Genomic DNA, 9,550 nt, shown 5'->3' on the forward strand with positions numbered 1-9,550 from the left:
ATTTCTTATTGGTTAACTCATTAACATAACCATTGGCAGCTGGAGAAATCTATATAATGATTGTTATTTTGGGCAGCTTTTAAAGGTACAATTCAAAAAATACCTAGTACCTCCAGTGTTCCCTCTCAGCTGAGTTACTGTGAGATAGCTCACAGTTTTTAAACCTCCAGCTCGCAGATTTTTATCTTAGCTCAGGAAGGATGGCTCCAGAGCAAACTAATTATGCAGCAGCCAAATTGCTCTCTCACAACTTTAATGGCAGTAGCTCACAAAGTAGTTTTGCTCAGAAAACTCCACAGCTTAGAGGGAACATTGGTGGTGGCCCCCCTGAGAAAAACATGCCCCCCCGAGCAAAAAGTTGTTAGCTACGGGCCTGGGGGACAAGAGTGGGAGGGCTCCTGGAGTTCTGGCCCTGCAGATGGACCTTCTGATGCCCCCTGAGCAGGTGGTACTGGGCAGATGAATAGGGCTGGATCCTTTCATGGTATCACCCTCCTCCAGCACAGTAGGCCTTTCCTTGATGCAAGGGGTGTTAACTATCATGCTTGTACCAAGCTCACAGAGTGAGTGGTGGGTTTAGATTCAGAGGAATTAGCTGTGTTAGTCTGTTGCTGCAAAATAGTCCAAGAGTTCAAATAGCACCTTTAAGACTAAGACTGAGTGGTGGGTGTGGCCTCATGACACACTTCCGGTGATGTCAGGGGTGTGGCCTTATGACACACTTCCGGTGATGTCAGGGGGTGTGGCCTAATGACACACTTCCGGTGATGTTAGGGGGTGTGGCATATGCTAATGAGTTATGCTAATGAGTTCCCCTAGCTCTTTTTCTAGGAAATGACCCCTGGGAAGGACCGTTAATAATTTGAATGCTTGATTGGTTTATCCCGGTATCTTGAGGGACAGAGTAGAAAAGACACGTATTCAGACAAAGAATTAAATAGACTTTAGAAATGTAGATACTTTACCTGCTAGAACTCATTGTTATTCCATAAGCATCATGTCTGCTGGGTGAAGGGTGAAGACTGGAGGCTTGCTCTGAGGTTGCCTGTCACCTGAAAATGGAGACCCCTTTTTCAGAGCTGTGGCTAGCTCTGTGTTTCAGAACCAAGAGTGCCTTCCTTAGCCTGAGTTTTGTGGGTCTCTGGGTCAGGTTAGAAGTGGGGTGCCCTTGCTATTGGGGCTACCCAAGAGTAAAAGGCAGCGCCTCCGGCAACAATTCCTATCATGTTTAAGATCTCCAGGTCTCCAGAGTAGAGGCTGGAGACTGGAAATTAATAGGTGGTAATAAAATTAGAGCGGTCCCCTGTTCATTATTTGCTGTTAGGACTTGCAGGAAGAACTGGCCATTGGCTGATTCTGTCCAGAGAGAGAAATGCTCATTGATATGAGAGGACCATTTAAGTCTAATCCTCCCTGTCTGTTCTGAAAGCTTAGGCTCCATCACTTCAGGACACTGTCGACCCATTAGAAGTCCTAGTGGACCAAAACTTTTGAGGGCTAAGGGTAAATGGTCACTTTCTGTTCTTATGTCAATCAGAAAATCAATATAATCATTATAGAGATCTTGTGAGATAAGAATGTAATCAATGGTCAAGTGCTTTAAGCCTGATCAATAGGTAAATTGGCCGGGGTAGTCACCCAATAATAAACCATTCAGAATGACAAAATTTAGCCTAAAAGCCAATTGAAAAAGGCATGTGCCCGCAAAATTGACAACCAGGTCTAAAGAGAGGCGCCTGAAGAGTGGCCAGAGTTCACCTTTAGAAATGGGGCCATCTGTACCGCTCTCATCAATCAGCTGTTCATCAGTATGACCTAACCTTGCGTTAAAATCACCGGCAATAATTATGGCGGACAAAGGATATGTGACAAAGCATTTTTTAATATCAGACTGTTTCATAAAAGGCTGGATGTACACATTAATGCAAATTATCTTAAAATTAGAAAATGATAAACTAACAGCCAGTATCCAATTCTTGTTACTTTCCATTTTCTTTGGGGAGCTATTTAATGATGAAGACTCTAGAATACTCAGTCCTCCTGAGGGTCTTCCCCCTTTAGGACCGATTAAGCCACATGAATGAAAAGCCAGGTAGTTATGAAGCTCAAATGGGTCTTGGGTCCACGTTTCTTGTAGAAAGATGATCTTAAACTGTGAGATATAAGAAATAAAATCTTGGTCCAATGATTTAGATCGCCATCTGTCAATATTCCAGGAGAGGAGGAGGAGCGATAGTCAGTCTGTCTCCTCAATAATATCCAAGGACCTTCCAGTGTCAGTAAAAACACAACCATTGAATGGTGGGTTCTGTGATATCGAGGGGGGAGGACCAGCATTGTTTTCAGAGAGTGCTTCTTTCTGGTCAGGCAGGGGGTTAGATTCAGTGCCCATCAAAGGAGTATCATGCTCCATATCCATATCCAGTAGTGGGTCAGAGTTCACCTTGTCTGTTTCCACATGTTCATCTGAATTACGAAGACAGAGTACTAATTCGTCCAGTCTGGCCATAATTTCCGTACGCTCAGATTTTGGCAAATAAGTAAAGGATGAGTAGATCCTCCAGATAAGAGGCCTTCGACAAAGAAAGGGGAGGAACATCAGTCCAACTAATTTATTTATTTATTTATTTATTTAGGTATTTTTACCCCGCCCTCCCCGCACGCGGGCTCTGGATCCGAGGGAGCTGAAGTTTTGGAAACTGAGGTAGTTGGAATTCCAGCCTCACATTTAATTGCCTTGGATTTTTATATATAATTAGGGAGAAGGGGGCAGATCTTGGAATTATTGAAAATTCTAGTAGGGAAAATGCCATATGATCTTAAAATATGTCTTTGCAGCATTAGTAATGTAGGAATCTTCTTGGACTTGAAGGAAAGGAAAACCCTCTGAGTTTGTGGCATATTATTAAGGTGTTCAATCCTCTTTAAATCAATAAAGAGAGGGGTTTTCCCTAAGAGAGCAGATAGATGTCTCCTTACACAGTTCTTAGTAGACCAATTGATTACCTGGCCTCTGAAAGGACAGATAGTATTTTGGAATCTTGCAAAGAGAGGTTATAAGGGACTATGGAGTGCAAAGCTCCTTTTTCAAATTCATTTCCAGCTTTACAGACAGTTGTCAGAATCAGACCTATGGTTGTCTGTTGTGGGGAGGGGAAGGGAAAGGAGTTTGTAAGGTGCTCTGAGACTCCAAGTGAGGGCAGGGTATAAATCCAATCTCTTCTTCTTCTTCTTGTTTGGGGTCAGTTTGGATACTCACTGGTGTTCTGATGTACATGCCCTGCTTGCTTGCATATTATCCCAAATTCTTTATCTGTATATTCTCACACTGGCTTCTGGTTCTCAGGCTGATTATACCACCAGCTAGCTATGAATCAACTATTCTATAAAGCCCTCCTCTGACATTCCTAGGATGAGGGCTAGTTGAAACAGGCTTGGTTGTCTACTGTAGATAGTGCGCTTGGTACACTTTTATGAGAAACCTCCTCCACAATGGCCAGGAGATTGTTCGCTTCTCATGATGTCTTTTGACCTTGCAGGAAGCCTGTTAGATAAACATTCTCATAGTATTAATTGTACTTTACTAACCTGTCTCTGTCACATGTAAACCTGACGTATGAATGTGGGCTGCACCAAAGTTCTCGTAAGAACTAAACTTGTATTATCTGCCATTACTGTCAAAGCCTTTGATTCACCTGCAACTTTCCTGATTGCTAATAAGATCCATAAACGGACTTATCGCGTCTGAGAGTTATTGCAGAGTCTTACAGTTAGATGCAGAGACGCTGGGACTTTAAAATCTTGGAGGTTTCATTCATCATTTGATGCCTTATCTTTGTATTTTGAGGGTGCAGGAAGAATAATTTTCTCCAGGAGGTCATGTATGGTATCTAGAGATTTAAAAACACAAGACAAAGTTCTGGCAATTAAATCCAGAAACACGGTTTGTTCAGATAGTATGTCAGAGGAGGCACCTTCAACTGGGCGTTAGGAGTTGAGTCCTTGGCAAACCCTTCTGAGTGATAAGTATTCTTATTTAAAAGTTTAGGCAGCTATTTATTACAGACTTCCTTCATCATAAAGTCATCATTGTCCCTCTCTGCCAGCAGGGAGAAGGAGTTTGAAACTGGGATATTAAAAACATCCTTTCTTTTCTCAGGGAAGAATTCCATACTTTTTGTTTGCTGGGTCAGAGTCAAACAGACCAATTCCTCCCTGTCTTCAAGCTCTCTAAGACGTTTCCCTGCCCCTTTCTCTCTCTCTGCTGCTGAGTCATAAGAACATAAGAGACGCCAATGTTGGATCAGGCCAAAGGCCCATCCCGTCCAACACTCTGTGTCACACAGTGGCCAGAAATACCAGTGCCATCAGGAGGTCCAGCAGTGGGGCCAGGACATTAGAAGCCCTCCCACTCTTGACCCCCTGCTCCATATGCTTATCTAATTCCCTTTTGAAGCCGTCCATGCTTGTAGCACCCACCACTTCCTGTGGCAGTGAATTCCATGTGTTAATCACTCTTTGGGTGAAGAAGTACTTCCTTTTATCCGTTCTAACCCGACCGCTCTGCAGTTTCATGGAGTGCCCACGAGTTCTTGTATTGTGAGAAAGGGAGAAAAGTACCTCTTTCTTTACCTGCTCTTTCCCATGCATAATCTTATAAACCTCGATCATGTCACCCCTCAGTCGTCTTTTCTCCAAGCTAAAGAGCCCTAAGCGCTTTAACCTTTCCTCATAGGGAAAGTGTTCCAACCCTTTTATCATTCGAGTTGCCCTTTTCTGCACTTTTTCCAAAGCTATAATATCCTTTTTAAGGTGTGGTGCCCAGAACTGCACACAGTATTCCAAATGAGGTCTCACCATTGATTTATATAGGGGCATTATTATATTGGCTGATCTGTTTTCAATACCCTTCCTAATAATCCCCAGCATAGCATTGGCCTTCTTTATTGCAGTCACACACTGTCTCGACATTTTCAGTGAGTTATCCACTACAACTCCAAGATCTCTCTCTTGCTCAGTCTCTGCCAGTTCAGACCCCATCAATGTGTATTTATATTTAGGATTTTTGGCTCCAATGTGCATCACCTTGCACTTGGCCACATTGAACCCCATTTGCCATGTTGACGCCCACTCGCCCATCCTTGACAGATCCCCTTGGAGTGCCTCACAATCCTCACTGGTTTTCACCACCTTGAACAACTTTGTATCATCCGCAAATTTAGCCACTTCACTGCTTACTCCCATCTCCAAATCATTAATGAACAAGTTAAAAGGCAGTGGACCAAGTACTGATCCCTGCGGTACCCCACTGCTTACCACCCTCCACTGAGAAAATTGTCCATTTATACTCACTCTCTGTTTTCTATTAATTAGCCAGTTTTTGATCCATAAAAGGACTTGTCCTTCTATCCCATGATTTTTGAGCTTACTTAGGAGCCTTTGATGAGGAACTTTATCAAAAGCTTTCTGGAAGTCAAGGTAAACAATATCTATTGGATCCCCCTTGTCCACATGTTTGTTCAGCCCCTCAAAGAACACTAACAGGTTAGTGAGACAAGATCTTCCCTTACAGAAACCGTGCTGAGTCTGCCTCAATAGATTTTGTTCATCTATGTGCCTACTAATTCTTTCCTTAATAATGGTTTCCACCAATTTACCCGATATCGACGTCAGACTGACTGGCCTGTAATTTCCCGGATCTCCTCTGGAACCCTTTTTAAAGATGGGAGTGACATTAGCTACCTTCCAATCCTCAGGAATGGAGGCAGATTTTAAGGAAAGATTACATATTTTTGTCAGGAGATCCACAAGTTCACATTTGAGTTCTTTCAGAACTCTTGGATGTATGCCATCTGGGCGTGGAGATTTATCAGTTTTTAAGTTGTCTATCAGTCGTAGGACCTCCTCTCTTGTCACCTCAATCTGACTCAGGTCTTTCGCACTCTACAGATAAGCTATTACAGCTTAAGATCAGAAAACAGCAGCAAGCATAAAGTTTACTTAGCTAATAGAGCCCTTGCTTCAAATAGAAAAACATTTAGAAAGTTCATTTCAGGAGACTTTGAGAGTTCAGGAGGGAAGGAGCAAAGCGCAGTTTCCACAGACTAATCAGTCCTCTCGCTTCTCACATAAGAGTTAAACAATTCACCAGCCAGCTCCAGACAAGGCAAAATAAACTAAAATAACTGATTAAGTTATAAATAGAAAAAAAATAATTAGATAATACTGTCCTGGTCAGACGGAGAAACAGCTTGAGCGTCTTTTCATGCCAACCCATCTCACGATACGGAGTTGCATTGATTTCCCCGCATAAGAACCACCTTTTGGATACTGAGCACTAGCAGCCTGATTCCCTTTTAGTTTAAATGAAGCCCATCTCTTTTTGTAGAAATTTGGCTTTTCCCAGAGAGTTCTCCAGTGCCTAACAAATATTAACCCTTCATCCCAGCACCCTTTTCTCATCCACACATTGAGACCCATCACCTGTAGCTGGCCCTGTATGAAATATGTAGCTGTACTGAGACTGCAGCCTTTGAGGTCATCTTCTACCTAGTAACATAAGTGACACCTAAGTGTTAAGATGAATGCACTCAAGGGTAGGCTCACGGCTTACCTGTTCCTCCAGTGAGGGTGTTTCAGGATGGGAGCCACCTGCCATTCACACGCGTAACCCGGCAAAGGCTGTGCCCACTTTCCTGAAGCATGGGGTAAGTGACAAATTGGGGAATGGTGCACAGAACACCCAAAGGTGGCTTGCAAGCCACGAGTGAATATCACTGTGCTAGCCCAAAGAAGCAAGCAGTCCATTGAAATCATGTGACCACCCTCTCAGTGCTCTTACATCCTTCCACAATAGACATTGGCAAGTTGTCTGGAGACCAGACAGGCATCAGCAGAAGATGAGGCGGTTCTTGAGCTTATTTGGCAACAGAGGCATTTGGACTGTGGCCTCCAGTGCCTGGCTGAAGACTCTTTCCCAGCCTGTGGGCCTCAACCCAAAATGGGCCACAAAGCCGGCCAAAGTGGGCCCCAGGGCCTTCTGCAGTTCTACTGCGGTGTGGGTTTTTTTTTTAAGCAAGTCACTGTATTGAGTACATTTGCACTTACGGGTCACCCGCTGGCTTCAGACACCAAAGAAGGGATTCTTCAGATACCCTGGAACTTCCTTAAAAAACTACTTCTAAAAGACGTGACGGGGGATCTAGTCAATGGAGGCCCAGATCACAAACGTTGCCAAACTGATACTCCTCCAGCTATGAAGCAGGGCACAATAGAACTAGTAACAATGTTAATATATTGGACAGATACAATGTGTACAATACATTAATATAGTCATCCCACTTTAAAGCACAATTCTAAATATGAATCTTCTCTTTTCAAAATAATTCTTTCCAATAAAGAATCTGGATATTGAAGACTTTGTTTTATCTTCCTCAAGAAAATTACTATAAGTATTTCAAAGGTATAAGTTTCCAGAAAACTGTGTAACTTCAGACTACTAATGTAGAAGGAACTGCCTTTCCAGGGTATTCAATGAGGTTTGCAGTAATAATTATATTTCTATTGAGGCTAGACCAGCTCAGCATTAATACAGAGCTGCTTCTAAAAAGTGTTACTGTTGGCCCATCAATAGAAATATAATTGTTACTGCAAACCTCTTTGAATACCCTGGAAGGGCATTTCCTTCTACATTACTAGTCTGAAGTTACACAGTTTTCTGGAAACTTATGCCTTTGAAAAAGGATCTGGAAAGCGGATCTGTAGCCAGTTACAGGGTTGCCAATTCTGGGTTGGGATTTGAGGGGGTAGAGCCTGGGGAGGGGAGGGTTTGGGGTGCGGAGGGACCTCAGCAGGGTATAATGCCATAGAGTCCACTGCCCAAAGCAGCCATTGCCTCCAGGAGAACTGATCTGGGTCATCTGGAGATCAGTTGTAATAGCTGGAGATCTACAGGTCCCACCTGGAGGTTGGCTTATGTTGACTTGGGGTTATGCAGTGGCAGCTAAGGTAGAAAACCACCTCCTCCTATGCCATGTCTTCTGGGTTCCAAGGGTCTGGAAAGTGGTTCCATAGCCAGTTACAGGGCTGCCAACTCTGGGTTGGGAAAGACCTGTAGATTTGAGGGGGTAGAGCCTGGGGAGGGCAGGGTTTGGGGTGGGGAGGGACCTCAGTGCAGGGTGTAATGCCATAGAGTCCACTGCCCAAAGCAGCTATTCTCTCCAGAACTGATCTTGGAGATCTCCAGGTGCTGCCTGGAGATTGCCAATACTAAGGGGAGGGCGAGACCTGTAGACCTGAGGGGTAGCGCCTGGGGAGGGCAGGGTTTGGGGTGGGGAGGGATCTCAGCAGGGTATAATGCCAGCAGGTGTAGGGCGGTCTATACATTTGAATTATAAATAAAATAAAGTGCAGCACATTAGAGGCACCTCAGTGGCCCAGAGGAAGGGCCCCCGTGAGCAGAAGCAGAGGACGCTCCTCCTGTGGCACCGTTGCCCTCCAGCCGACCCTTCCCACCCAGCCTCACCACCCAGCCAGACCCTTAGAGGCACACCCTCGCTCTGCTCCAGAAAAGGGCCGTATGGGAAAGAATAGGCAGAGGGTTTTTTTTTCCTTTTGTAATTGGCTTTATTATTTTGTAAATGTGAATTTTACAAAGCATATGCCATTAATTATCACATTTTTAAGTGGATTTTTTCATTCTGTGAAACAACTATGAGCACACTTTGGAGTCTTGGGAGTGGGGCAGGAAGGGGGGCCTTGCAGCCTGACCCCCCATTCCTGTGTTTCAGTTAAAGACAGACCTATTATGTCAGCCGTGGCTGCAAAGTAACAGTCTTAAGCAGAGACAAGAAATGGCACATAACAACAAATGCATAAGCAGTTAACATTGTGTCGCTAAAGCAGAACTCCTCAGCACTGCAAAGGCTTCCCGGCAGCACCGGAGTCTTGTCTTAACAGTCATAAGTTACAGTACTACAGAGTAGTTCAACACAGTCTCTAAGAACAGCCTTCTTCTTTTAAGACTTTTCTCAGACAAGCCAAAGAATTAATGCTTTATTTGAATCAAGTGCCATCCGAACATTCAAGTCAAAAATATAACCTTTATGCTTAGGCTTTATTTGTCTGTATAATATGTATCACTTAAAACAGTATTGCAAGTTTTGGCTCCCCCCCCCTTGTCTCGTACACAAAAGCCACCAAAGTGCAAAAAGATACAGTGGAAGAAACTGACTGAATTGTCTGAAAAATCTCCGCTTGCGTGCTTTAGGCATGCCGGCGCATTTGCCTCCCAAACCCTGTGCATCTTTGGGGATGAGAGGAGGGAGCCTCTGGCAGTCAAGAAGGCAGCTCTGCTCCGGGGACAGGAGGACACGTGTCAAGTCCTTCGTACAACACTGGCGCAGAAGCCAGGATCTCCCTGCCCAAAGGCAGCACCCCCCACCTGTCTCAGCTGACACTGTGGCATGAGCCTGCCTCTGCGGGAGTTCCCACAGCTCCAGTACTATGGGGCCCTGGGAATCATGGTGCAGAGCACACATCTGTATGTTGG

The sequence above is a fragment of the Gekko japonicus genome, unplaced genomic scaffold (assembly GCF_001447785.1).
Source record: "Gekko japonicus isolate JY-2015 unplaced genomic scaffold, Gekko_japonicus_V1.1 scaffold1059, whole genome shotgun sequence".
Lineage (NCBI taxonomy): Eukaryota > Metazoa > Chordata > Lepidosauria > Squamata > Gekkonidae > Gekko > Gekko japonicus.